This window comes from Pogoniulus pusillus, chromosome 3, assembly GCF_015220805.1.
Source record: "Pogoniulus pusillus isolate bPogPus1 chromosome 3, bPogPus1.pri, whole genome shotgun sequence".
Lineage (NCBI taxonomy): Eukaryota > Metazoa > Chordata > Aves > Piciformes > Lybiidae > Pogoniulus > Pogoniulus pusillus.
In genome coordinates this window covers 46,473,568-46,484,299 of record NC_087266.1, presented here as the reverse complement: position 1 = coordinate 46,484,299, position 10,732 = coordinate 46,473,568, and the positions used below count along the sequence as shown (strand labels likewise).

Genomic DNA, 10,732 nt, shown 5'->3' with positions numbered 1-10,732 from the left:
AGGTCAGCCAGCTGTTTGAGTTCCTCATCGAGCACCAGGAGGAACTCTTTCAGGAGGAGGAGCTGCCTGGCCTTGAGGTTGTACAGCCTGAGGAGCTTCCCAGCCTTGAGGTTGTACAGCCTGAGGAGCTTCCCAGCCTTGAAGATGAACAGCCTGAGGAGGTGCCTGGCCATGAGGGTGTCGAGCCTGAGGAGCTGCCTGGCCATGAGGGTGTTGATCCTGAGGAGCTGCCTGGCCATGAGGGTGTCGAGCCTGAGGAGGTGCCTGGCCATGAGGGTGTCGATCCTGAGGAGCTGCCTGGCCGTGAGGGTGTCGATCCTGAGGAGCTGCCTGTCCATGAGTCTGTAGAGCCTGAGCAGCTTCCTGGCCTTCAGGGTGTACAGCCTGAGCAGCTTGCTGGCCATGAGGCTGTAGAGCCTGAGCAGCTTCCTGGCCATGAGGCTGTAGAGCCTGAGCAGCTTCCTGGCCTTGAAGATGCACAGCCTGAGGAGCTTCCCGGCCTTGAAGATGCACAGCCTGAGGAGCTTCCCAGCCTTGTAGGTGCACAGCCTGAGGAGCTGCCTGCAGCGGTGCTGGGAGAAGAGGGTGCAGAGGTATGTGAGGTCCACCACAAGCATTAGGAAGAAGTGGCCCAGCTGAGCTGAGCGAAGCCATCTGAGGCTTCTGCCTTTCAGCTGTGAGCTAGCAAGTGGCAAGTGGGCAGCTCGCTCCCTGCCACCTGTTGACTTGCACATTTCCATTGCAGGCGCTTCCAGGGGCTGCTGAAGGGCAAGAGCCAGAGAGCTCCTCTGAGTACAGCAGGTAAAGTGAGCTAGCTTTGCTCAGGAGCAGAAGTGCTCCAAGCTGCTGGTGGCTTACCCTGACTAACAATGCTTTTGGATGGGAAGGGCACGGGAAGCTCCTCAGGACCTGCAGCAAGACACCATCAGGAGAAAGCAGAGCTGCGAGGAGGAGAGGGACAGCCAGGCAGACATTGAAAGGCAAAAGGCGGATCCCAAGGTGAGAAAACAAGCAGTGGCAGACCCCCTCCAAAGGCTGCCTCAACATCCACAGTCTGAACTGTCAGTCTGACAGGAGCAATTCCTAATTGCCAGCTGAAAGGAATTCCACAGAGGAGCACTATGGTTGGGAACTGTATTTCCCATCCAGGCACAAGCTGCTTGTCCTCCCCTCTGCCTTGTTCCTAATTGCTGTCCTTTTTTTCTCTCCCCACCTTTCCCAAGGCAGCTTGAAGAGACTCCTGAAGAAATGTCACCTGCTGGGCTCAATTCTGGAACACCTGATGGGCACAGGGGACATTCTTCGGAGGAGAAAAGTTTTGTTTCTGTTTAGCTTCATACTGAGAGTTGTTAGAGTTAGAGATCATTATAGTTAGTATAGTATAGTACAGCTAGCATAATATATTACAGTATAGTTAGTGTAGTATAGTAAGCATCATATAGTGTAGTACAGTATAGTTAGCATAATTTAGTATAGTTAGCATAGTATAGTTAGCATAGTATAGCAGTTAGAGTTGTAGTTGCTACGTGAGAGTTAGAGTTGTTATTGCAGTTCCAGTCTTACCGTTGTTTGAGTTGAAGTTGTTGTTGAGTTGAAGTTGTTGTTCCAGTTGTAGGTGCTAAGGCTCTAGTAGGAATTGTTCCAGTTTGAGTTGTTCCAGTTGTTGTTCACTTGTAGTTCTAGAAAAGAAGAAGAGGCAGGACAGAGGGGACGCTGATGACAAGAACATTGGTCTAAAGGGGGAATCTGGCTGTGAAGTACTCCCACAGAAAGTGATAGTAAGAGAGAAGGTAGTAGCTTGCTTTTCCTGGGAACTCTATCTCTGTACAATCCATTTGATTCACACCCAACCGAACTCTTTCAACTGAGCTGTTCTTTACAGCTGAGACTCTCCTAAGGGACCTCTCACAAGCATGGTCCAGGAAGGAGAGGTAAAAATGTGACTTCTTATTGGGTAATGTGACCTGGATGACAAGTCGGGGAGATGAAAATGAATCTGTTGTGAGGTGAATACACATGCAGTTCATTGCTGCTGCCCCAGTGGGTCTAAAGGCACCGAAAAGCTTGTGCAGGAGAAGCCTCCAGCAGCACATAAAAGCTAGCTTAACAACAGACACAGCAGCATTGGTCAAAACAGCAGAAGGCTGTAAAACTGGCTAGCTTTTGCCAAGTGTGAATGATGGGGTCTGGAGGTACCATTCACAATTAAAAGCTGGAGCTGCTGAGCCTTCTGTTGGCAGTCAGCATCTCCCAGTGATGTGGCAGTACTCCTGCTGAGATTAACAAGAGGAGCAGGAATCCTGTCTGATATATCAGTTTCATGGGCTCAGTCAGAAGAAATACACTGTTTGGCTACACTCAGTAGCTCTTCCTTTCTTTCAGGGCTTTGTAGCCCTAAAAACCTAAATGATGCAATTGATGTTAGTTTTTTTCCTTAAATAATTTTAACTGTCCGGGATCCAATCATCCCCAGTTGATGCTAAGACCTTTGATATTCATCGGACTCATGCTGCACTCAAGAATGATAATGCATGTCTCCAAGAGGTGCTGCTGCTCAGACTCTTCCAGCAAAACACTGCAGCTCCACTCTACTGGTGCCACAAAGCCCAAGATTCACAGCTTTCAAGGAGCTGCAGAGCCTGCAGACAAAAGACATAAGGCCATGTCTACCAAACAAGCTGGTGGAAAGGACCAGTAGCCCGTTGGTACACTTCTTCTCTGTCTGCATTTACCACTTCTGTGCTAATGCCTGCAGAAAGGCATTTTCTCAGTTTAATAAACTAATGCAAAAAGCAGGAAGCATATTGTCTGTGTCTGTTGGTGTGGTCATGAACTCTGTTGAGAAGAGTACAGCTCAGCAGCCATAAGCTTTCAGAAGTCTTCCTAACCTCTGTGCCATGTCCAATCCTGCCTTGAACAGCTCCAGGGTCGGCGACTCCACCACCTCCCCAGTGTGATGGTTTGGGCTCTTACCCGCCCCCACACACTTTGTATTTGCCCCAGCTAACTCAGACGGACCCTGGGAATATAGATGAAGCAATTTATTTACAGCTAGCAGAATTTACAAGCAGCTATTTACAATATATACAGTTATATACAATTATATACAGAAATATACAAAGGATAAACAATACAAAAGCACAACTCCCCTCCCAGAAACCTGAGTCCCCAGGAGGGGCTCTCAAACCACCCCAACACCTCCCCCGGCCCTCTCAACCTTACCCCAGTTCTCAGAGAGAAGAGAGGTGCAGCCAAGAGGTTAGGGAGCAAGGTTAGTAGGAGCAGGGTTAATGAGATGTGACCAGGTCTGAAGGCAAAGGCAGAAGCGAAAGACAAAATGGAGAAAAAGTCTTTCTTTCTTCCCAGAGTTCTCAGTGTAACTGTGAGAGAAGGAGACACCATGTTTTTCATTCCATTGCCTGTTATCAAGTTCTTTTACCAAAACATTCTAGCTTGCTTCTAACTAGCACACCCAGGCAGCCCATTCCAGTGTCCAACGACTCTCTCAGTGAAGAACTTTCTCCTCACCTCCAGCCTAAATTTCCCCTGGCGTAGCTTGAGGCTGTGTCCTCTCGTTCTGGTTCCTGGCTGCCTGAGAGAAGAGAGCAACCTCCTCCTGGCCACAACCTCCCCTCAGGTAGTTCTACTGAAACTGTTTGTATCAATATTTCTATTCTCTTATAAGAAAGAAGGTCTCCATCTGCCTCTTTATTTGAGGACTGGTGGATCTGTCTGCACTTAGACATCCAGGAGAGGACTGGGACTAGGTTTACCTTGCGACCTCCAAGGAAAGCAGGTGCAATGCTACTTTCAGGTCTGACAGCATCACCACCAGCATCCTCACATGAATCCAACATCTGACTCTGGTGCATCCAATTGCTCTGAAGATTTCAAAATGACATTCTCTCGTTTTTCCTAAATTCACACAACTGCATGTGGAGTTTGTGCTGTGTTAATGTGTTTCAATGCAGCAAGTTGAACAGTAATTGCTTTAATGTATGCAGCTTTTGTCCCTGCTTTTTTATTCTACTGCCTTTTCAAACTTGTTTAAAATGTCCTTTTTATCCATAGATCCTCTGCTATCTTTGATAACTTCAAGGAGACCAAGTGTCTAGGTTCTGCATCTTAAATCATCCATTTCCTCATTTTCTGAGTGCTGACTAAAGGTTTTTCTGTGCATTTACTCCAATTGCCATGAGTTTTTAAAATGTTCTTTGAAAAAAGAGTAAAGTTTTCTAAAATAAAGTGAAATTATGTCCTGCTATTTCTGCTGACTTGAAACAGTTGTTCTTCTGAAACCTATTATCCTGTTTAATTGCTTAGTTCCAACCCACGTTATTGTTTTTCATATGAGTATGATAGATTTGTTTTATTACTGTAATATTGGTGTCAGAGCAGTGTAAACCACTGTGACAGAGATGAAGATGAGGCAGCAGTGTGCCCAGGTGGCCAAGAGAGCCAGTGGCATCCTGGCCTGCATCAGGAACAGTGTGGCCAGTAGGACAAGGGAGGTTATTCTGCCCCTGTACTCAGCACTGGTCAGGCCACACCTTGAGTGCTGTGTCCAGTTCTGGGCTCCTCAATTCAAGAGAGATGTTGAGGTGCTGGAAGGTGTCCAGAGAAGGGCAACAAAGCTGGTGAGAGGCCTGCAACACAAAGCCTATGAGGAGAGGCTGAGGGAGCTGGGGGTGTTTAGCCTGGAGAAGAGGAGGCTCAGCGGGGACCTCATTGCTGTCTACAACTACCTGAAGGGAGGTTGTAGCCAGGTGGGGGTTGGTCTCTTCTCCCATACAACCAGCAACAGAACAAGGGGACACAGTCTCAAGTTGTGCCAGGGTAGGTCTAGGCTGGATGTTAGGAGGAAGTTGTTGTCAGAGAGAGTGATTGGCATTGGAATGGGCTGCCCAGGGAGGTGGTGGAGTCACCGTCTTGGAGGTCTCTTCCCACCTGGTTGATTCTATGATTGATTCTATGATCAAATCAAAAGACTAACCTTTGCCATCAGCTCTTAGACATTTCAGCCATGAGAGATTTATGGAGTTATTCTGCAAAGTAGCAGCATGGATTCAAGTGAGGTGTTTGTGCAACACTCTTCCATGCCATGGAGTGCTGAGAACTTGTTTCATGTTTGTTTCTTCCCTAAGTAGGGTCTTCCCTAATGATTAGCTTGCACCTCTTCAGACTGGAGTGAGAGTGGTGAGAGCCTGGAATTGGTTACCTAGGGAAGTAGTTGAGGCCCCATCCCTGGAGGTGTTTAAGGCCAGGCTGGATGAGGCTGTGGGCAGCCTGCTCTAGGGTAGGGTGACCCTGCCCATGGCAGTGGGGTTAGAACTATATGATCCTTGTGGTCCCTTCCAACCCTGACTGATTCTATGATGTCTCTTACATTAAGGGTTACCCCTGGAGGGGAGGTATGCCTATGAGTGCAGTAGACATCTCCACTGTTTCCCTTTCACAGCCTATCATCTAATCCTCCTCACCAAAACATCCCAACCAGGCTCAAACTAGCACACAGAGCAATTGGAGGAAGTTTGTGCCATGCCTTCTAACCTCTCGGGGCATGGCCACTCAGGCTGCTATGGGGAAAGCTATGGCAGTGATCTGCAGGCCTTCTGACAGAAGGCAACAGCAGAGGATCACAAAGCATTGCTCTGGTGCTAAACTGCCTTCAGGAATTTGTTACTGACAGCACCAAAGTTCTGAGGGGCTAAGGGAGCAGTATCGTCTGAATGTTCCTAAGGCCTGAGGGGATTCATCCCAGAGTCCTGAAGGAGTCAGCACATCTCATGGCAGAACCCCTCTCAGCTGTCTACCAAAGTCCTTTGGAGCCTGGGGGGGTCCCTGCTGACTGGAACTCCGCTAGCCAACCTTGCTGCAGTTTATCAGGACATGAGGGAAGACCCAGAAAACAGCCAGCAACCCTCCTAATCTAATCACCATGGATGTAAAAGCGAGGGAACAGGGGACAGAGTTGTTCCAGAGTTTAGTAAGGCTTTTGGTCTTGTCTCTCACAGTAGTGTTCTGCACGAGTTGTCCAAGTGTGAGATGAGGAGGCACTCAGTGAACTGAGTGATGTCCTGGCTGAACAGCAGGGCTCACAGGGCTCTCACAGGTAATGGGGCTCCGTGTGGCTGGGGGCCAGTTAGAAGCAGTGATCCTTGGGATTCAGTTCTTGGGCCAGCTCCTTCCTCTTCCCGTGTATCTCTTGCTGCTGGCTAAACCAAACTCCTTTCTAGCTTCCCACGAGAGTGCCAACATCACTTTCTAGCTGGACAGGATGTGAAGAAAGAGTTGGCATTAAGAAGGTGGAGTTAAGAGAACTCTGCGTCCAGGCTTCAGGCAGCTGAATCAGCTGATACAAATATGCCATCCCAGCCTGACCTCATGCCCACTAGAGAAGGGAAGGTCTGGCCAGGGCAAAGGAGTCCCAGGACTCGTAGCTGGCACTTGACTGCCAGGTGCTCCCTGTTTCCAGGGGCTTCTCGTGGATTCCACATGTGGGGTGCTGGTCTCTTTAGCTGGGTGGTTGCTGCTGCTCCTGCTTGTCACTCTGGATGCTTTGCTGCTGCTTTTGCTGTGCTTTTCTGCAAACCATGCTGTGCATGGCACTGGACAATGCAGGATTCTGTTAAATGCTGCTTCCCTCAAGCCACAGGGCTCTTTCTGAGAGAGGGAATTCCTTGTGAGTGGACTCTTGGAACCGGGCCAGTGGCTGAGATTCATATCGTAGCACCCCATAAGAAGAGAGAGCCTTCACACTCTGCACACTGCTTGGGCTGCAGGAAATGTGCCTTTGTCAGACCTATGGCAGTAGAAGCAGGAGACCTCCACAGAGAATGGGGCTCCATGTGGCTGGCAGCCAGCTACCAGCAGTGATGTTGGGGCCTCAGTTTTAGGGACAGATACTTTCCCCTTCCCTTTCATAGAATCATTGAACCATAGAATCAACCAGTTGGGAAGAGACCTCCAAGATCGTCCAGTCCAGCCTATCCAGCCAAGAACATCTAATTCAGCCCTATCCAGTCAACCAGAGCATGGCACTAAGTGCCTCAGCCAGGCTTGGCTTCAACATCTCCAGGCACAGCGACTCCACCACCTCCCTGGGCAGCCCATTCCAATGGCAAATCACTCTCTCTGCCCTTTTTCATTCTCTTCTTTCCCTTTGCACTCTGAGCACTGCTTGGGCTGCAGAAAACATGCCTTGGTCAGCTCTGCGGCAGTGCAAGCAGGAGAGCTGCAGAAAAGAATGGCAGTGACTGTGGATGGCACTGGTACAGGCATGAAGCATCCTGGGTCACATCCACAGAGGCTTGTGAGCAAGAGCAGCTCGGTAAGGCTGCTGGAAAGCAGGGGGGCAGCAAAAACCCTGGGGGTGTGCGCTCAGCAGGAGCCAGCAGGAGGTGCCTTGGGCTGCGCTGCACAAGGCGACTACATAGAGGTGAGCCTTCCCCGCTGGTCAGTGATGCTGAGAGCAGCATGGGAGAGACATGGCCCTACCAGGGAGAGCCCTCCAGTGCCCTCCTGCCCCTCCCCCTCCCCCCCCCAGTGACCGTTGGGGTCTGTTGACTTCACCTGGCGCTGCCTGGCAACAGCCCCAGTGCCTGCAGAGACAGCACCGGAGTGACACTGGCAGAGCCAAGCTCTTGCTCAGCATCGTTCTCCAGCATCCAGATCATCTTGGCAGGCTTCCTGAGTGCACTTGTGCCCTATCCTCAGTCCACTCCTTTGAGCCTCCGGGAGCATCCCCCTGAGTTGGCAGCATGGGCCAGTTAAACTGCTGCTGTAGCTCCAGGTAGGCTTTGCCCATGGCTCGGGGACATGTGGGCACAACTGGCACCGATAGCAGCCACTTTTCTCATGCCTGGTGCCATCTGCTCTGTAGGGTTGCACCTGAGCCCGCACCTGAGCCCGAGCCCGAGCCCAAGCAGCAGCTCCCACCTGGACTGCCTGAGCTGCCTGCCGTCCCCTGTGGCGGTGGAGGAGACCCTGGCTGCAAGGATGGTGAGTTTGGGGAAGGCAGGGGCAGCCTGGCCCTGCTCTCCTCCTCACCGACGGGCACCTGTGCTGCACGGGGGCTGCCGCTGCCGCCGCTCCTCTTGCCCTGGGAGAGAGCTGAGTGGCCAAGGGCTCCCTGTTGCAATCCAGGACTCTCCTGTGGGCTTCCCTGGCGGCTGGGGGACAGCGCCGAGAAGGTGGAGGAGCACTTGCCCGGTGCTTCTCCTTCACCTCTCTTGACTCTCTGTTGTCCTTGGCAGCCCGAGGGAGCCGCAGGAGGAGGCTGGGGCTGCTGCGGCGCTTTTCGCGACGGGACGCCTCGGCTGCCGCTGCGGAAGCAGCCAGCCCGTGGGGCTGTGCCGGCCGGGGGCTGCTCTTTGGCCAGCCGCTGGCAGCTGTGTGCAGCCAGGACGGCACCCTGCCTCAGCCCATCCAGGTAAGCCAGCCTGGCCAGAGGGTCCCCGTGCGGCCTCTCGCCATGCGCCGCAGAGCTGCTGGCCCCAGCAGAGGGACCCTGGAGGCGGCTTGGGGACAGGGCCAGCTCCTCCTCTCTTCGGCGTCCTTCACCCAGCCCTCCAGCCCCCAGAGAGAGCTCTGGAGAGCTGCAGACTCTCTGCAGGCCCTGAAGAAGTTTCAGCAGCACGGCAGACGTTGCTGAGACAAGCAACGGTTTCCTCTGTGCCCTGCAGGACCTGCTGGCTCTGCTGGAGGAGCAGGGGCCAGCCACGGAGGGCATCTTCCTGCTGGCAGCTGGCGAGCGTGCCTGGCGGGAGGTGCGGGCGATGCTGGATGCTGGCGTGGAGGTGCCCCTGGAGAGCCAGCCTGTGCACCTGCTGGCTGCCCTCTTGAAGGTGAAGCCTGCTGCCCTGCAGCCCTGCAGCCGGGCTCTGTTGGTGCTGAGGGGCGCCTGTGAGAGCAGGAGCTGCAGGGCTGCCAGGGCTGCCGGGCAGGCAGAGTGGCAGGCACACTGCCTGTGCTGCTGGCAGCAGCGCTGCTCAGAGGCTCACCCAGAGCCCTTGGCCTTGCAGCACTTCCTGCGCCAGATCCCCTCCAGGCTCCTCCAAGTAGACCTGTACGAGGAGTGGATGAGCGCCCTGGAGAAGAGCAGCAGGCAGGAGAGGCTGGCAGGGCTGAAAGAGTAAGTGTGGCCAGCAGGCTGCCTGCTCCTCAGGCACTGGCAGAGGCTAGGAGCTGCCTGCAAAGCAAAGGCCTCCTTGGGAAAGCTGTTCTCTGCCAGGCGCTCCTGAGTGCTGCCAGGTGGGGCTCGGGGGCAGGAGGCACAGCGAAGCGTTGCTCTCCTTGGAGCTGTTACTGCTGCAGACGCTGGGGGCTGCTCCAGCAAGGGAGCCTTGCCGGAAGGGCAGGGAGGGAGAGGCAGCTGCAGTGTCCCAGCTGGGGCAGGTGGTCCCCGCGCTGGAGAGCAGGCGTTGCTAGGGAGCCCCTCTGCTGCGCCTGGGATGGGGTGGGCTGAGGGGGGACAGCTGTGTGGACCTCATCCTCTTCAGTAAGCTCGTCTTCCTCTTGCTTCAGGGTGGCCAGCAGATTGCCCCAGGCCCACCTCCTCCTCCTGAAGCGCTTGCTGGCCCTGCTGCACAAGATCAGCAGCAACGCAGGCTGCAATGGGATGACTGCTGCCAACCTGGCAGCTTGCGTGGGGCCAACGGTGCTGAGTCCGGCCGCGGAGCACTCGCTGCCCCTGGACACTCTGGTGCAGGCGGCACGGAAGGTAGGCTGTGCTGGCCAGCTGCAGCCTGGTGGGCCCAGCCCAGCTTGGCTGTGGAGAGGCAGCTGGCTGCCTCCTGCCCTCAGCAAAGCCTTGCGTGGCAGCTGCCGGCAAGAGCAGCCCCAGCAGGAGCTGCAGCTCTGCGTGCAGAAGTCAGGGCTAGGAGTGGGAAAGGCTGTTTGAGCCTCCTCCAGCCGCCTAAGCAGGAACCGACTGCTTGCTGTGTGCAGGTCAGCCAGCTGTTTGAGTTCCTCATCGAGCACCAGGAGGAACTCTTTCAGGAGGAGGAGCTGCCTGGCCTTGAGGTTGTACAGCCTGAGGAGCTTCCCAGCCTTGAAGATGTACAGCCTGAGGAGGTGCCTGGCCATGAGGGTGTCGATCCTGAGGAGGTGCCTGGCCATGAGGGTGTCGAGCCTGAGGAGCTGCCTGGCCGTGAGGGTGTCGATCCTGAGGAGCTTCCTGTCCATGAGTCTGTAGAGCCTGAGCAGCTTCCTGGCCTTCAGGGTGTACAGCCTGAGCAGCTTCCTGGCTATGAGGCTGTAGAGCCTGAGCAGCTTCCTGGCCATGAGGCTGTAGAGCCTGAGCAGCTTCCTGGCCTTCAGGGTGTACAGCCTGAGCAGCTTCCTGGCCTTGAAGATGCACAGCCTGAGGAGCTTCCCGGCCTTGAAGATGCACAGCCTGAGGAGCTTCCCAGCCTTGAAGGTGCACAGCCTGAGGAGCTGCCTGCAGCAGTGCTGGGAGAAGAGGGTGCAGAGGTACGTGAGGTCCACCACAAGCATTAGGAAGAAGTGGCCCAGCTGAGCTGAGCGAAGCCATCTGAGGCTTCTGCCTTTCAGCTGTGAGCTAGCAAGTGGCAAGTGGGCAGCTCGCTCCCTGCCACCTGTTGACTTGCACATTTCCATTGCAGGCGCTTCCAGGGGCTGCTGAAGGGCAAGAGCCAGAGAGCTCCTCTGAGTACAGCAGGTAAAGTGAGCTAGCTTTGCTCAGGAGCAGAAGTGCTCCAAGCTGCTGGTG

General features: G+C 53.9%; 1 long non-coding RNA gene across 1 annotated transcript; it reads left to right on the top strand.

Annotated features, from left to right (window-relative positions):
- Nucleotides 1–710: 710 nt before the first annotated feature.
- LOC135173982 (uncharacterized) lies at nucleotides 711–1,347 on the top strand. Its single transcript, XR_010301622.1, has 3 exons — nucleotides 711–801; nucleotides 888–999; nucleotides 1,228–1,347. It is a non-coding gene; the product is annotated as an uncharacterized LOC135173982 (long non-coding RNA).
- The last annotated feature ends 9,385 nt before the right edge of the window (nucleotides 1,348–10,732 follow it).